The sequence below is a fragment of the Gekko japonicus genome, unplaced genomic scaffold (assembly GCF_001447785.1).
Source record: "Gekko japonicus isolate JY-2015 unplaced genomic scaffold, Gekko_japonicus_V1.1 scaffold23, whole genome shotgun sequence".
Classification (NCBI taxonomy): Eukaryota; Metazoa; Chordata; class Lepidosauria; order Squamata; family Gekkonidae; genus Gekko; species Gekko japonicus.
The window spans coordinates 1237249-1256303 of record NW_015163094.1 but is presented as its reverse complement, the minus strand read 5'-3'; positions in this window follow the sequence as shown (position 1 = coordinate 1256303).

Here is a 19055-nt window from a genome sequence, read left to right as displayed (position 1 = left end):
GGTCCCGTCTAGGTCAACCCAGAGCCTCCTGAGCTGCCACCACCAACACCACAACCAACCTCGCCGCCACGGGCTCCCGAGGCGAACCCGACCGGCGCCCCGGAGCCGCGCCGCTCCACGAGGACTCGGAAACCCCCAACGTACCTACAGGACTTCGTGTGTGGGTAGTCTGGACTATGGGGGGAGGGGTGTAATGTATCCGCCATTACCACGTGCGCCACCGTTGGGCCATGCGGTCAAGCACTAGCCCAAAGCTTCGTTCCTGCAGAACAATAGCGGAGCGGATCCTAGCCCGCACCAACCAGAGGGCCAGGTCCGCGGCCGAGAGCCTATGGGACTCTCGGCCACTGTAAATAACCTATAGGGTAACTTGGGGGTGTGTTTTGGTGGCGGGTTTCTGTGTATATATACCGGCCTGCGTGCCGGGGGTTCTTCGTCTTGTTCTTCACTAAATAAAGTACTCTTGCTGAAATCACTCTTCGTTCTGAGTACTTTTCACTGTGGATGACACCACTGCAGAAGCCCAGACCATCGTCACCCAGCAAGGATCCTACAAAGTCAAGTGACTCCAGTTCAGTGTTAGTGTGGCACCTGGGATATTCCAGGGCCTTATGCACACTCTCCTCAAGGGTATCCCAGGAGTCATTCCTTGATGACGTACGCATCGTGGGTTCCTTCAACGTTGAGTTCATCAGCCACCTCCATGAGGTACTCCACCACTTCCAGCCTGCTGGCCTGAGTGTCAAGCGGGAAAAGTGTCTTCTGGGCATCCCGGAGCTCAAGTTCCTTCGATACCTCTTTGATGCAGATGGCATACACCCCACTACCGATAAGGTCAAGGCCATTATGAACGCTCCACCTCTGACATCAAGGCAGGTGCTTCAGGCATTTCTTAGACTCCTGAACTTTTACCACTCATTCCTGCCACACAAGGCAGCCTTGGCTAAGCTGCTTCACCATATCCTGGATAAGAAGTCTCCCTGGGTCTGGGGCCACCACCAGAATGTCACATTCCAAGCAATGAAAACCATGTTCATGTCCAAGTCCGTCCTTGCTCACTTCAACAAGTCCCTCCCAGTGGTCCTTGCCTGCGAAGCCTCCCAATACTGCATAGGCACCATCCTCAGTCATGAGCTTCTGGAAGGACGGGAGGCGCCCATCACTATTCACACATGTTTTCTTTCGCAGAGAGGAACTACACACAGATCAACAAGGAGGCCCTGACAGTTGTGGGTGGCATCAAGAAGTTTCACGACTACCTGTTCACCATTGCCATGGACCACAAGCCTTTGCTGGGCCTCTTCACTCCGGACCGCCAAATGCCTCAGATCCTGTCACCTTGCATCCTGCATTGGTCCATCTTCCTCTCGCCCTATCAATACACCGTGCATTTCCAGCCAGGCAAGGCAATGGGTCATGCCAATGCACTCAGCCATCTTCCGCTTCCAGTTTCTGACACAGACCTGGCTCCAGAACACTGCGTCATGCTCCTGGAATCCCTCCCAGAACCTCCACTACACGCTCCAGACATCGCAGCACATTCAGCTAAAGCCCGCATCATCTCCTGGGTCCTCGACTGGGTATGGAGGGGTGGCCTACCAGCTGCAGGGGCACAGAGCCATCTGAAGCCGCTCTGGGTCCATTTGGCTCCACGGGTGAGCTAAAATCTGCTCGCCACATAAACAGGGTCAGGGTGGCATGTTCAGACGGGCCTTCAGGGCAAAGTGGTCCAACCATGGTACTGCTAATGCAGTAATCTGGTCCACTGTTAATCCAGCCGCAAAGATCAAGTCGAGCATTCTATCTTGGCAAAGCATCTCAGCTTTTGTGTGCATAGTTATGGAATACAGGTAGGATTTGTTCCCAAAAGGCAGGGAACTGAACATTTGATCTTTGTCATATCCGTGGGGAGGGCAGCCTAGAAATCGAAAAAATAAAATAAAATAAAATAAATAAGGGCAGCAATCAGGACATACTTTTTCCACACCTAATATTATTCATTCACTGTACTGAAAGCCTTTGATAGGTTGTGCTTTTGTAGGTTCCACCAGGGGATATTTACATTAAGTATTAAATAGATTTGACCTGGATGATGTTTCATTTCTGAAAACTATGCACTGCACTTAAAGCTCTACAATTACTCTTTGACAATGGTAGTTTAGCTTTCCCCCGATTCTGGCAAAACAAACTGCCTGAAGGATGGCAACGTTTTTAATTTAGGGTTGCCAGCCCCCACAGTGGGGGATCCCCTGCCCTCAGCAGGTGCGCCTCTGAGTGGCAGCAGGAGAAAAAAAATAAGTGGCTGTTGGCTGATGGCATGACATCACTTTCGAGGAAATCCTGGAAGTGACATCATACCTCTCAAGGAATTGGTTGAGTTTTGACAAATAATTAGCCAGGTGTGACATTACTTCTGTGTTATCCCATAAGCAATGCCATGCCATCAGCCCCCCCACCATGTCCCTGCCTCCCTAATCTCACAGTAGTTACCAGACTGCGCCTGCCAATCATTGTTCTATCCTTTGTAAATGGAGAGCTTTCCACTCCAGTTACCTTAAAGCCCATCCATACAGCCACCTACTATAATGGCAAGCAGGAAGGCTTGAAGAAACTCAAGCTCATCTTTCATATTCTCATGGATATTAGTCATTAATCCCATTATAAACACTGGAGCAAAACAATTTTTGTTACATAATAATGTAAGAAATGGAGCAGATCAACACTCCTACAGTTATATCAAGTTGACAGATGAAAAAGAGAGCTTTAGATCTTTAGATCTTCCCTCTGAAAAGAATATCATGTACATATCTCTGCCTTTCATCAATAATTACAATTTAGCAGCATTTGAATCCCCAGAACTTCTGTCATATTTGAAATCTATAAAAACATTTGCACACAACCTTTTTGCAGACCTTCGGCTTGTTCTCAACAGGCTACACCTTAAACGGAATAGAAAAGCTGAATTACAGCTTCAGGCCACATGTAGAATAGGACCGTTAATGCCACTAAATGATCCTCCTAGGATTTAAGATTGCAGCTTATCCAAAAGAAGATTTCTCAAGAATTCATTGAATGCCTGAGAGATTCTTCAAATTAGGACTGATGGACCAGAATAAATGCAGGAGATGTGGTTCTGATGGAAGCACATGCTTTAAACATGGTCGGTGCTGATGATTGTCTGGAAGAAACAGAGGAAAATCAACATTATCTTGTATTTGTTCTTCCAGTTTTTGCTACAAACACAACATTAAGCCTTGCACCAATATTTAGAACCTTAAACCAACACAAAACCTCTGAGTTTTGAAAATGTTTATTTTAAGAGTGGTTTTTGAGAAGGAGGGAATTCAGCAGAGACATTTTCATTCAGGGATGGAAGGGTAGTCCACTAGAAGACATCCCCACATCTTCACAACTATTAAGAGCACAGGAGTCCCATCCTAAATGACAGATCTGTGAGTTTTCTTGAAATCATCTGTATTTATGCATCTCTGCACCTAAACTTTGGTCCTTATTACTAAAGGCTCCTAACAAACTTGAACCTAAGGGACTGCCTTTCCCCATATGTTCCCCCAAGGGCACTACAGTCGGGGGCTCTTCATCTTTTGGTTACCCCGGGACCCAGGGACGTCAAATTCATGGCAACCAGGGCCAGGGCCTTTTTGGTGGCAGCTCCTACTTGGTGGAATGAGATTCCGGAGGAGATCCGGGCCCTGCGGGACCTTGCGCAGTTCCGCAGAGCCTGCAAGATGGAGCTCTTCCGCCAGGCCTTTGAGTAGGAGCCGCCGCCGCCGCCACTAAACCACCATCACACCGCCACCATAAAGGTGTGGATACCATCAGGGTGCTAGATGATCCTGGGATGAAGACTGGATGGCAGTGTCGCTTTGGAACTTACATCATTGTTCTGGGTCTATCTTGCCAGAACCCATCTTGGAATCATGGACATTTGGAGCACCAGCACTTTACTGTATTATTGTATTATTGTACTGTTTTATCTTGTTTTTAATTGTTTTTAAGCATGGCCTCGAGCTCTTATTGTTAGCCACCCTGAGCCTGAAGGGAGGGCGGGATATAAATCGCATAATAAATAAATAAATAAAATAAACATTGCTCTTTTAGATTAGCCTTGCAGAGTGGTGCATCTTGCTTTCCTCTTGACTTTTCTAGGCAGCACTTCATCACAATAGGAAAGTTTAACAACACTTTCACCACCGTTTAGTAAAAAGTTGTTGGAAACCGGATGCTTCTGCTTGGCCATTATGAGAAACAGGATCATAACCTACAAAAGCCACTGGCCTTATCCAGCAGAGATGTTGTGTTGTTGTTTTTTTAAAAAAATCTTTCTCACTAAGATTAAGGTGGATTACAAAATATGATAAAAGCAATTCAATTAAACATCTCACAGATTACAAAATATTATAAAAACAATTCAAACAGCAAAGATTTCTCATAAACAGGACAATGCAATGGGGTTAGGGCTGAAGAACTGGAAAACAATGCAAGCCAACAAAAAACCATTGAAGGCAACAAACCTGTCTAAAATTTGGCCTACCATATTGAAGAGAATGTTACAAAAATAAAAGAGAGTGAATTGCAGTAAAAAGGGGGGTGATATATACAGTAAACAGTGCAACATACTATACACTATCCCTTCCAGAAGCAACCTCCTGAGCTGATTCATTATCTTGTAGTTCAGATCTCTTGGTAAGAATGCCCTCCTGATCAGTTCTGCTTTGCACATTTTTGTTTTTAATTGCCACCCAGATGTGTCCCATTTCTCCAAACAGAAACACATAACTGCCATAACTTTGAGTAGGCATGCTTTATACCCCAGTACAGAATAAGGATGGGTCCCACTGTTCTGTACCGGGGTCCCCAACATGGTCCCTGCCAATACCTTTCATGGCATTCACTATGTGTTTTTAGAGATGGGAGGGGCCAGGGGGTTGCCTAGCTAGGCTTCTAATTGGCCACCAAAGATCTGATTGGCTGAGCAGATTTTTAAAAATTGCTTTGGCAGCAGCTGCCACCACAACACAAGGATCTTCACTGTGTGACTGAAGACAAGCTGTGTGTAAACAGTAAAATACTTTTAAACAATATGTTCCTTTTAAAAAGTTATCATGTTAAGCAGAGCTTCTGTCTGAAATTTTGAAGGCTTACTATTAGAGTTATGCATAAACTCATTCCCGGACATTTTGTCCTTGGCTCCACCTCAGAAGCTAAGCAAGGTCAGCCTCGATTAGGACTAGGAAGCTCAAGGCTGCTACATGAAGGCAGGCAATGGCAAACCACTTCTGATAACCTCTTGCCTTGAAAACCCTGACATTGTTGCCATAAGGCAGCTGCTGCACCCTAATGACACTTCCCACCTCTACTGTGTTGGAGAAAGTTTATCTGAATGAGAAAATTCATCCAAATGTATGAGAAAAATGGCGCTGGAGAAGACTCTTGAGAGTCCCTTGGACTGCAAGAAGATCAAATCAGTCAATCCTAAAAGAAATCAACCCTGACTGTTCCCTGGAAGGCCAGATAATGGAACGGAAGCTCAAATACTTTGGCCACCCAATGAGAAGGGAGCACTCATTGGAGAAGACCCTGATGCTGGGAAAGATTGAAGGTCAAAGAAGACTGGGACAGCAAAGGATGAGATGGTTAGACAGTGTCATAGATGCAATGAACATGAAATTGAGCCAACTTCAGAGGATGGCGGAAGACAGGAGGGCCTGGTGTGATATGGTCCATGGGATTGCGAAGAGTTGGACTTGACTGTGCGACTGAACAACAACAAAATGAGAAAATTTATCAGAATGTATAATTGCTTTTTCAATTAAGAAAAGTTAACCACATTAATATCCTCCCACAAGCATGTGCATGTGTCCATGAAACATTCATTCAAGCTAACAGAAATTTCAGCACACAGACCTAGAACTTGAAAGGAGCAACTCCAGTTAATGGTTTTCAAGTCCTGCCTTGCACACTGGCTACCTCATCTGGTCAAAACAAGATGGGAAACAGGGTTTTCATTAGCTTTTAAGAGATGTGAGTCCTTATGCTCCATTGCCTCACACTTTGAGCATCCATTTGCACCTGAGAAGATGGTTCTACAGCAGAATGACAGTGTATTACACCTACTTGGCAAAGTCGTAAACAGCTTCACAGACTCAAAGGCAACAGAAAAAAATCAGGGCTATATTATTGCCTTCAGAATGTTCTTGCAGAAGTACTACTGTGATTGAATGAAAGGAAAGTACCAAATACCTTCCAAAAGCTGATTCCACATATAGATCTAGAGAAGCGTTTCTTTTCATTCCACACAGTATCTTTATTTAATTTTAAATTTCTATTCCACCTTCCCTGTGATTTAAGCAGTTTACAGTCAACACACAGACTTAAACCATGGATACAGTATGTTACGATACAAAAAGAAGGTTTTATTTTTTAAAAAAGCATCAGACCTGTATCTCCATAAAAGATGAAAAATTTTAGATCCAACATCTATGTACATCTAAGATTTAAATACCCATATCAGCAGCAAGCCACTCTCAGCAATTCAACATCTTTGTCACTTAGTCAGGAGCTTCAGGTCTAGGAATTTTAACGATTTGAGTTGTAATGACTGGATTCAGATGACTGATCCTGTTATTGAAACTTGAGGGATGGGAGTGGGAATGGAAATCATTTGTTCCCTTCTCAAATGAATAGGGCACTAAAAACATCCAGGGCCCTTGAGGGAAAAAGAAGACAGCTATACACTGCTGGGGGCCCCAAGGGGGCTTGGCTTGGGCTACAAGCCTGTAACGGCTATACAGTCTGTTTATATCATTTCAGAAATAAAATAGACATATTTTTTTCATGACTCATGTATAGGATGATGCCGGGAGGCATACTACAAGTCTCTTCCTGGCCCAGGCAAATGATGCTTGGGCCCTGGAAACATCTGCCAAGAGAATTTTCCAGATTAATAGGAAAAGCCTGTTTTATTTATTTTTTCCCCCTTGAATGAAACCCACAAGGCATGTCTCCCGTAAAGCTCTCCATTTCAGTAAGTGGAACTTAGGCAAAAACATGTGGATTCACAAAGGATGGTGATGTTCCTTGTTGACTGTATTTATGATGACTGGAACTGTTTCTGGGTATTGTGCCCAGCAGAGCAGAAAGGATTGTTCAGGCCACAACCCAAACTCAATAACAGGTGAATTCTTATGGCTGCCACCTGTTCCCTTGCCTTTAATAGCAGCTCTATATGCAGAGACTTTAAAGGTAAAAAAAATAATCAAGATTCACCTGTTAAACATCTAGTTGCTGCCGAGGGTACAAAAACAGAGCTATTGACAAAGGGGTGCCAACCCTACTTATTTTTTCATGCCATTTCTGTGACAGACACACAGCCCTTTAAATGTAAAGTTCTGCATTTAGGTAGGAAAAATCAAATGCATAATTATAGGATGGGGGAGACTTGTCTTGGCAGTAGTATATGCAAAAAGGATCTAGGGGTCTTAGTAGACCATACACTGAACATGAGTCTGCACTGTGATGCGGTTGCTAAAAAGGCAAATGCGATTTGGGGCTGTATCAACAGAAGTATAGTGTCCAGATCACACGAAGTGATGGTACCACTCTGTTCTGGTTAGACCTCACCTAGAGTATTGTGTTCACTTTTGGGTACCACAATTTAAGAAGGATATAGACAAGCTGGAACATGTCCAGAGGAGAGCAACGGAGACCAAGTTCTATGAGGAATGGTTGAAGGATCTGGGTATGTTCAGCCTGGAGTGGAGACGACTGAGAGGTGATATGATAACTATCATCAAGTACTTGAAAGGCTGTCATATAGAGGATGGTACAGAGTTATTTTCTGTTGCCCCAGAAGATTGGACCATAACCAATGGGTTGAAATTAAATCAGAAGAGTTTTCAGCTAAACATTGGGAAGAACTTCCTGACAGAGTGGTTCCTCAGTGGAACAGACTTCCTCAGGAGGTGGTGGGCTCTCCTTCTTTGGAGTTTTTCAAACAGTGGCTGGAATGCCATCTGACAGCAATGTGGATTCTGTGAACTTAGGCAGATCATGAGAGGGAGGGCAAGAAGGACTGCCTCAGTGCTTAGTTCTTGTGGCCCTTTCTTACATGCCCAGGAAAATGCTAATTGCCTCTTTGGGATAAGGAAGCATTTTTTCTCCAAACCAGTTTGGACAAGGATCCTGGCGGTTTTTGTCATCTTCTGGGCATGGAACAGTGGTCACTGTGGTTGTGGAAGGGGAGGTATTTGTGAATGTCTTGCCTTGTGCCAGGGGTTGGACTAGATGACCCTGGAGGTCCCTTCCAGCTCTATGATTATATGACTCTGTGACTCACCCTGCTAACACCAAGTGACTTGGGGTTGTTGTCACGGGTTGGCCTTTTGCTGACAAAAGAAACCTTTCACCAGAAATGGGAGAAGCCTCTGTGATGCTGCAAAGGCTTCTGGGGCAGTCTTCCCTTTCCCACAGGAAGAGGCCCTGGGAAGGAGCAAACACCACACTTCAACCTAGTTAGTTCCAATGATACATTCTACTCCCTTCTCCAAGAGGAGAAGTGTGCATGCTTTGGGAGGGGTGTGTGGAAAGGAATGTTGCCAGAGCTCTTTCCCATAGGAAGTGTTGTCCTGTAAACGTTTAGGGTGATTTCCTTATATATATAAATGTATTTTTATGGAGTTTTCTTATTTTAACTGCAAGTCTAGTAACAATCAGTATACATTTTCCTGTCTTTTCTTTCCTCCCTGTATCTTTTGCTTGACACAATTGGGTGTTTGTTTTTCCCCCAGTGTAATTAATTGGACCACATGCTCTTTCCTTTCCTTTCTTTACAATTCTATCTTGTTACAAAAGATCAGTGTCCACTTCCACAACAGGGAAAGCTGATCTTCCTTTGCTGTCCCCCTCCCCACCATTTCCTTGCTCATCCTTTCCATGTTTAAGAAGAGTAGACAGTCATTTCTAATTATATCTCCTCATATTCCCTCTTGTTCATTACCTGCCTCGTTGCCCAATCTATTTCACTGTGCTTAGGAGGATGCAGTTATTTTGCTACATCCTTGTGATCACAAACCACTTAGAATTCCCACCACTGGCCTTATGCTAACACTTTGAGCCCAGACACACATTCCTGACCATGTGAGGTAGTGCCTGGAGGATTCTCGAGTAGGTAACTGCGAAGTCTTAAAGTCTTTTGCAAAGCCTATGAAATTCCCTGCTAGGTGGCTTTGGATAAGCCACAATAGAGGCTACACAATGATTTTTCAAGCTCTAACACCTGAACAATGTAGATTGTACTGGGTAGAACCTTGACTTCCTGGACATTTAGTGTCTGCTTAAGTCTATATAAGATGAGAGGAAAAAAGAAAAGGAAATCCTTTTCTGGTAATTTGGGAAAGCATTGTATGTTATTTGCACACACACCCTGGCATCTCAAGCACTGCACATGGAATTCTAGATGTGCAAAAGGCTTCTTACTGCAGGACCATGCATTGACAACCACCTTTGCCAAAAAATCCACTCTGCAGAAACAGGATTTCTTGTGAAACAATCTACAATGTCACACAAAGAGGCTGGGGGGAAATAGTCCATTTTTCCCAGGTGTGTCCAAAAGGTCTTTCCACTCATGGATAGCATTCATCAGATGCTAGTCAGGATCTCAGCCAGCGTCTTGATAATTATTTAACTCTGAACCAGGACTAAAATATACTGAAATATTTAAAACAGGAGTTAAAGCAGAGCATGCACATAATTCATGTTCCATAGTCACTCCAATTAGTTACTGAGCTTAGTTCAAGGTTCAGTTCAAAGCTTTCATGGTCTAGGGCCTACATATCTGCAGGACCATCTTTTTTTCATATTATCCACTGCAGCCGAGTCATTCATCAGAGCAGCCCTTCTGCAGGTGCCACCCTGCAGATGGGTGAGATCAATACCTGCCCATACCGGAGCATGCTCTGTTGTGGCTCCCACTTGATGGAATGGCCAGCCTAAGGAGGTCAAGAAGACTCCCATGCTTTTAACATTCCACAAAATGTATAAAACAAAATTGTTCGGAGAGTGTGGGATTTCTGTAAAAGGCATACGGATATAACATCTGAAATTTTAGGCAGCTCGTTGCATTATTCATTGTATATATTATACTGTTTGTAGTACTGTCTTCTTAACTTTGTAACCCAATTTCATTGCAGGATACAGTATACTGTCCATATGGCACTGTTTCTCATTGTGTAATCTGCCTTGAATCTCAGGGAAATTAAAAAATAAATAAATGCAGATACCATCTATCTAAACTGCTTTTTCAACAACCTTGGGTTGGAAAGTAAGAACATAAGAAGAGCCCTGCTGGATTAGACCAATAGTCCATCTAATCCAGCATCCTGTCTCACACAGTGGCCAACCAGTTCCTCTGGATGAGGTAATGGAAGGGTCTACTGGAGGCAGGAGCAGAAAGAATGTTATCACACCAAGGGTAGGGGCTTTGCTGGTGAGTTCCTCAGAGGATTGTGATTCCTCTCCCCTGCTGGGAGGGGCTTAGCTAGTGGGTTTCCATTGGCCAATGTAATAATGTTACCCTGTTCTCAATGATACTTTCATTACTTGCTATAAACCTTCTTTTATTCCTGGGGCTGTTTGTTTAGGGAGGAGGTCTATAGAATGGAGCTCCCGGACTCCCAGTGACGCCGCTGGTGGCCTGGGGGCTGTTTTGCCACCCCGGAGGAAACCGGGGCAGCAACAGAGCGAGCCACAATGCAGTGCATCATGACATGGGTGGGGGGCCAAGCTGGCCCTTTTAAACAGCCGGGCTCCACTCCCACCCAAACAGTTGGATCGCGTGCTGAACAATAGGAATTTTTCACCTCTACCCAGGATTTGTTGAAAGGGTGGAGGTATTTTTGCCTACCTTGCACTGAGAGCAGTGGATTGGATAGTTGGTTGTGGCGGTCGACAGGTTTGTGCGGGCAAGAAACCAGAACCGGTGAGCACCTTATGGCATTTTCCCATTTGGGAACCCCATCATCAGGAATTGCCTTCGGATTTTAGGGTCCAGGGTGGGGAATGGTGATCACCTCTGGGAACCTCTTAGGGTAAGGCTCTTCTCTGCAAGTTGGAAGGCTTCAGGGGTAGGCGCTCCTAGGTGGCAACCAATTTTGCTGGGCTGCCGGTTGCAAGCCAGAGCGTTGGCTCAAGACCGGAGCTGGGTGACCCACTTGAGAAAAGGGCAAGGAGGTTGGTCAGGAGAGTGACACCTGCCTTGCCTGTTCCGTGCTTGCTTAGATGGTCCCTTGCCGCAATGTTATGTTAAATAGTTAATAAAGTGGCCCTTGTTTACTTCCAAACTGTTGTCTGTCTCATTATTCCTACTGGGGTGGCAATTTCCAAGCAATTCTTATCCATGGGGTAAGATTAAATAACTTCAGTCCTTGCACCTACAAAGCAAGTCATGCTGAGTAGAGGGGCTTAGCTAGTGGGTTCCTCGACTGAGAACCCGCATTTTGATTGTGATTCCTTCAGCCTTGGTGGTGTTTGGGGGTGTTAGGTGGACTCTAAGCCACCCTTTATCATTCACCTGGCTGGTGCTGGGAACTACAGTTCCCATTGGTTCCTTGGCTGAGGAACCACATTTTGATTGTGATTCCTCTCCCCTACTGGGGAGGCCTTCTCACCCCCACCCCCACCCCCACCCCCAATTGGGCTAATGGCCAGCAAAGGCGGAGATCACAGGAAAGCTCATAAATATCAAGTTGCTTATCTACAACATTGAGTATACCCATCACTATACTTTTAATTACAGGAAAGCTAATCAGGGTTCATTCTGCCTAATTTCATCTGGATATTCTATTTTTGTTAGCTCCAAATCTGGGGAGATGATATCGAGACAGTGGTTAGAAAAGGCAGTGAAACTGGGTCCACACAGACAGATACAACCCTAAATTAAAAGAAAAGTTTCTCTCTAGCAATTTGGTCAGCTGCTCTGACAGTCCCTAGGGGATAAATCAATTTGTAGCAGCAAGGTTAGCTATTTAAGTGCTAACCCTGAACAGCTTAATTGGGGAAGTGTGTTAAAAGCTAAAGGACAATAGCTGCATTAAGTGCATGAAGACCGTGTTGTCACACTGTTGTTGTTGTTCTTTAAAGAGGAAAATCTGCTCCACTCTAGAATAATCACACTCTTTGCTCAGCTAATCAATGAAATATTCCATTTATGAAGATGTCTGGTGTGTAAACACAGTCTAAACTGCAGAGAAAATAAAGATTGGAATGCAAGTGGTTAAAAAATCAATTAACAACAGTGTGTGTCTGTGTGTTTCTCTCTCTCTGTGTGTGTGTGTGTGTGTGTGTGTGTGTGTGTGTGTGTGTGAGAGAGAGAGAGAGAGAGAGAGAGAGAGAGAGAGAGAGAGAGAGAGAGAGAGAGAATTACTTTCATTTCCAGGTCCCTGATACTCATAAGACACCTCATACAAGTTTGCTAAGTGTGTTGACTTGACTTACCTGGTGCCATTATAGTCCTGTTCACCAGTTACAGTGAACACACATACAGTCTGTGTAGATTTATTTTTCTTTATACATGCATTAGGTAAGTGTTACATTACATGCAGTGCATGTACAGCTCAACATTTGATTTGTATCCCACATTTAGCCAGGTATTGATCCTCCGTTTCATCTGTAAAGTAAATGCATGTTGGCTCTTTCTTACAAACAGAGGTAAGCACGTACATGCAGGATGTACATGTGTTCAATGTAACATGTGAACAGAGCTCAGGCCATACTTGGAGAGCAACTAAAATATTATTAGCTGGGGACAGTACTGTGCACTGCTTATTTAAGTGTGTGTATGGTCAACTTGCCAGCCTCCAGGTGGGGCCTAAAATCCCCTGGAATTACAACCAATCTCCAGATTAGAGAAATTAGTAATGGCTGCTTTGGAGGGTGGAATCTATGGCGTCATGTAACAATGAAGTCCTTCCCCAAACCCCACCCTATCCATGCTCCACCCCCAGAGATGACAGCCCTAAACATACATACATATACATATTTCTAGTCCGACTTTGGCTCTGGGACTCAAGGCGGATTACCCAGAAAAGTCAATACAATCAACAGGGCGGGACATCCAGTAGCCAATGCAATAGGATTTGACATGTAGGAATCTGTAAACCAAGCAGAGGTGAAGCACAGCAGAACTATTAACATGGCACGTTAAACAAGAGCAAAAATTACATAGTAGGAACCTACTTAGCCTTTTCCAGGCACAGGGCCTGCGTTTTCCAAGCTCGGCCTGGCTGGTACTTCTGGGACTGCCAAATCACACCCTGCAGTGATGGCAGGGGCCCCTCCTCCCCCATTACCTCAATCCATTCTGAGCATTTCCCAACACTCTTGTCACCTTCTGCACAGATGCAAAGGTTTCCCACACAGCAGGAGCCTGTAAAATGTGCAATTTACAAACTTCTTGCATCCAAGCATATAAAATAAATCCCACTTTTTCTAAAGTGTACCCTTAGTATTCTGTCTGTGATTCACACAGTCTAGATGCTTGTACTCTCTGCAAGAGAGTTCCAAGGGAAAGAAAGAAGCTTGGAAATCCACTGCTTGACAAGCCTGTGAAAGTATAAGCATATAAGCATTTGTAAATACTTTGTTTGCAAATAAGCACATTTGTAAATACAAACCAGGTGACTTTTGATCCCATCATAAACCATTCAGTCAATAACAAAAGTACCTGAATAATCAAGCATTCATGGGTGTGAAGGGATTATTTATTCCATGTTGTTTCCTGCTCTTTCTTCAAAGTGCTCAGAATGGCATACCTGTGATTATGCTACTTTACTGTTACAATACCCCTGTACAGTAAGATAAGACTGGAGAGGGGAACTGGCCCAAGATCACCTAATGAGCTTTGTGGATGAGGAGAGATTGGAGCTGACCACTTCCCCATCCAAGTCCAGCACTCTTTCTTCTACCATTACATCAGTTCCATGAACAAGAGGGGGAGGTCAAGTTTGGGCCATGATGACTCATGTGTTATCATGAACACATGAAGGTGGCTTATACTGTCAGACCATCAGTCTGTCAGAGTCAACACAGTCTACTCTGACTGGTCATTGTTCTTCAGGAACTTCGATCAAGGCATTTCACACTAACTCCTATGTGATCCTTGTGACGGGAGACACCTGGGATTGAACCTGGGATGTTCTGCGTGCAAAGTGCATGTGCTGCCACTGAACATTCACAGGCATCACACTTGTGGATCATGTATGCAAAGCAAAGAGTATTTGTGATTATTGCCATGGCACCTGTGAGCACCTAAATGGGACTACTCATATCCAAATTGTCCAGTTATTTCAATTTCAATTTATTATGGGTCTATATGACCGAAGTCTTGACCAACGGAGAATGCAAAAGGGGTAAAATAGGTTCTTTTAAAAAGAATAGAAAATTCATAATGTGGTGGTCGGTTACCTTTGCTTACCTCAATCCCATATTTATTACACCCAGATTTGTTTAGCTTAAACAAGAAATGCTAGAAACTGTTCCTTTCCTTCAAGGGAAGCAGCAACAAAGCAGTGGTTTTATTCCCCCCCTCCCCAACTACGGGAGAGAGCTTCAGTAATATATCACACTTTACTCCTTGCCACAGAGGTATTTTTATAACTAAAGCAGGGTGGTTTTTTATGGGTCAGATGTTGTTGTCCTAGCATACCGCAGCTTGTATTCTCTTGATACAATATCTGTTTGTTCTCTACTTAATTTTTAATGTATGTATTTGTTTTTATATTAAAATTCAATAAAATTTTAATTATAAAACATAATATATCATACTGAAATATATGTATCTGTAGAGAGATACAGCTGCGGTTTTACAACAGATGCACTCTCCCCGCCACCACAGATATATATGCCTGGTGCAGATTTTAACCGTTAAACAAAAAATGTATGCGGCTCAACTCCCCGTGAATATTTCAGGAAGACTCAGGTACAATGTCACTGGGATACAGTTCAACACACAGCTGATTTCAATATTAAGAAAAGAAAAGATGTTGTACACGGTTACTAGGAGGGAAGGTTAAAGCCTGGTAAAAAAAAATATATTAAAAATTCATAAGATGCCTCCACAAGTGAAAAGGCACTGGCAGCTGATCCCAACGTAAGTTGCTTTAGATAGAGCATCAGCATCTCTACAATACTTAGTTTTCATCTGCAAGTAAAGTAGCATCTTATCCATGGCACACAGGGCACAGGAACAAGATTATCTCCCCGTGTTCCTCCCAGGTGAGCACTTCTCTAGACCTCAGGGAGGATCAGCATCTGAGGAGACATGCATCCACACCTCCCAAGGCCCTAGTCCCAGCAGGGGTCCTACTAGACCACCTCCTGGAGACTCCCCAGCTCTGCAGTTTCTCCTCGGTGCTCTCACTGCCCGCTCCCCAGCTCTTTTTGAAAAAGCAAGTAGGGAGGAGAAGCAAGAAGAAGCTAGTGAAGGTCGCCGAATTCTTTCCCCCTGGGCAGCAGTACGGACTGGGGACAGAGAAAATGAGTGGGCATTGGCAAGACTGTGTCTTGCTGAAGGTATGTAGCCTAAGAGCCCTTTAAAACCTGAACTCGGGAATACTGTTCCCCTGGTATTCACAGCTACCAAAGTGTAGCTGCCATTCCCATGACACCAGCTTTACTAGTTCTCACAGGAGGCTGAGGCCTAGTAGCTTTGACTTCAAATGCTACATTGCACTGGAGCTTGGGCCCCATCCAAAGGAACCTATTCTAGAATATGAAAGCCCAATCATAATACAATGTTTCTGTGTATCATCAACACTGCAACAGACTTCACTGAAGGGATAACCCAACAGAAGCCTTAATTTGAATATACCACCAAAGCTCTAATAAGTCTCTTTTCATACTTCTACGGCTAAACTATTTTGTAGCAAAGGTTTGATTTTTAAAAAAGTCTGGAATGTTCAAATTCTCCACTGAATAATAAATAAAAATAAGTCCTCATAAATTATCCAGAAGAACATTCTGTAGCTCACTTGCTTTACATTACCTTGTGCACATATTAAATGCTTAAATTGCCATGTTAGATTTACTACATTAAACCTTTTCTGCTTTTCCTCTATCCAGAAAAAAGACTTCATCTTCAGAAACATAAACGTTTTCTCATTCGGAGTCTACATTTTAAGATCAATTCAAATCAGTGTGAAGAGAAAAGTTAAAATCCTACCAAGCTCAGCAAATATCGCATTTATTAAATTATTTTAATTGTTTGATGAAAAAAATACGTTTAGAATTTGGGTTATATTTCAATGAAATAAAATTAATGTATAATCGTTTCTCACAAGGGAAGGCAAAGTTCTATAAATGTGTATTTAACAGTGATATGGTTTCTTAAGGGAAACAAGAAGAATGATTTAGATAAATAAGGTCTGCAGGTTGTCTACATGTTTAAAATATTAATCAGTTGGCAAGCTATCTACTCCGGAACCTGCAAAAATGTAATAAAAAGCACATTATAGAGAGCCAATAATATTCACAACTTGGGAACTGGTAAGCTGATCCCTTCCTCAGCAAAATCTACATTAACTTCTAAAACAGGTTGAGGTGGCTTTATGAAATATCTGTTGAGCTTCTTGAAACCTAGGTCTTTCTGATTAGTTATAAGCAATCTAATTGGAGCAAGTTATCATCTTGGAGATCTTGGTTGGCTTGCATTCTTCGGGAATACAGCAAAAGTCATAAAACATTTTGAGTTGGAGCTTTTTACAGATGATGTTGATTTCTATTCCCGTCTACTAGATGGCAGGGTTAGCATATCCCTTAAGGGGCAGGGGGAGACCCTAGATGTTATTACCAAACATCTTGGCATTTACCTCTGTATGATTTGTTTTTAAGATGATTAATGTAACTGTTGTATTTTTCTGTCATGAATAAATGAAAAACATTATGTTTCAAAAAAGAAAACCACATTTGTGGAAAGTGTTTCTCTTCAAAGATGGAATGTCGAAATATCCCTTTTCTAAGGCTTTTGCATGCAGCATAGGGTTCTGTCTTTTGTGCAACTATTTTCAGTAGCAAACCCCCCCCCCTCTGATGGCCATGTCTATGTTCCAAGGACTATGTTCGTTGCTTATCAATTACCCCACCAAATCCACCACACTCTGCTCAAATAAAACACAATGGGGGCTTGACCTGAAAAGGAAATTTAGACTGAGACTCCAAGCGTATACATTCTAACTTGAAGTAAGTGCCATATAATAAATTTGAACTTCTTGTAGAATAAACTTGCATAGGAAAATAAAATACTACCAATTCTAAAATTGGGGGGGCATCTTAAGTCATTGGGAAGTTCCCTTCCACTAAGTGAAGAGTCTTCCTCTGGTGGAGCACAGGCTCTTTTCCACTGGAGCAAGGCCAACCAATCCACTGCTGAAAGATCGCCAGGAAGGAGCCAGAAGCCGAAGTTGAAGACGACGGAGCCGACCCGAGAAAGAAACCCCTCCACTGGGTGTCGGTAGGGATGTCCCCACCCCTAAGAATTGTGGCCATAGGTTAGGGATAATGAGTAACTGTAGCCGCTCAGAGACCCCTTTGGGGGTTAGAGCGGGGTAGCAAGTCGAAGAAATGAATAAATAAATAAATAAATAACTTAGAAAACAGGAGCCACTGGATTAATGTATAAATTCATTTGCTCATTTATACATCATTTTTCTCCCCAATAGTGACTCAAAGCAGCTTATATTGTTCTTCTCTCCTCCATTTTATCCACACAACCCAGTGAGGTAAGTTGAGCTGAGAGTTTACAACTGTCCAAGGTCACCCAGCAAGCTTTCACGGCTGAGTAGGAATTTGAACCTAGGTAGCATTATACCACTCTGGATCTCAGTTTATACAATTATCCCTCAACAACAGTCATTTTTAGACAGTTTCTCATAGAGATCCCACATACTATATTAAACAGGTGATTTAAATATTGTAGTCAAACAATTCCATAATTTTGTCATTTAAATCAAAAACCAAAATTGAATGTTCTATGTCCATTTCTAGATAACAAATCTGAGAGAACACCACCACCTATGGGCTCCATTTGCCTTCTTTGTCATCCCAGACTGGTCAAACTTATTCAAGAGTCTTAATACTATTCAGCTAAGGGCAGCACATACCTCCAAGTGCAAGGAGCTTTCCTCTGATATCTTTGCACTAGATGAATGCACTGCTATTAACCAAGGAAAATGATGGATTACAACCCTAAATTCGTAAGATGAGAGCTCTGTTTTTCAGGACAGGAAAATTTCTGTAACTGAAAAAAAATCCTTTGTTATTATGGCATAATAACAGCATGGTTGGCAAGGTGCTTAAAGGTGGTGAAGAACAACTTAAAACATAGGGATGGTTAGCTTCTTCAGGTTGAAAGCTGGATCATTCCTGGCTGTGATGTCACCAGCCCATTCTTCGCCACTGCTGTAAGTTGGAGGGGGGGGGATTCTGGGAATGTTGCAGTATTGATTTGCAAAGAACCTGATGTTGTGATTTGGTTGACACATACACTGTGCTGCCCAGCCAAATGGATTCGCAAAAGCAGGTTCCTCAGAGATCTCCTCCCAACAACCTCATGAAGAGGACCAAAGAATGGAAAAGCACAGCCATGAAGATCTACTCTATGAGAAAGCAATGTGGCAATGTGTATGCAATCGGGGGGTTTTCCCCCCCTTCCTTCTGCCTCCCTGCATGGTTCCACTTTAAATACAACAATGGTGACAACGATGTGTTGGAGGTTGCAATTATCTGTGATCAGGCTAAGAGCAAATGGACAAATGGTTAGAGTGTCAAACTGATCCAAGGGATGTGGAAACACAGTTAATATTAATTAGAGCTTTGATGGTGTGTTTTTTTAAAATTTCGTCTCTAAGTCACTTGGGCCCCAACTGCAGGGTGACCCTCTGTAGCAACCACACCACTATTCCCACTAAGCAGGCAATAGAGGAGTCTGAAAAAAACACCCCTACCCATGCCAAGCCCCGCACAATCAGGGTGTGAAGCATAAGGGA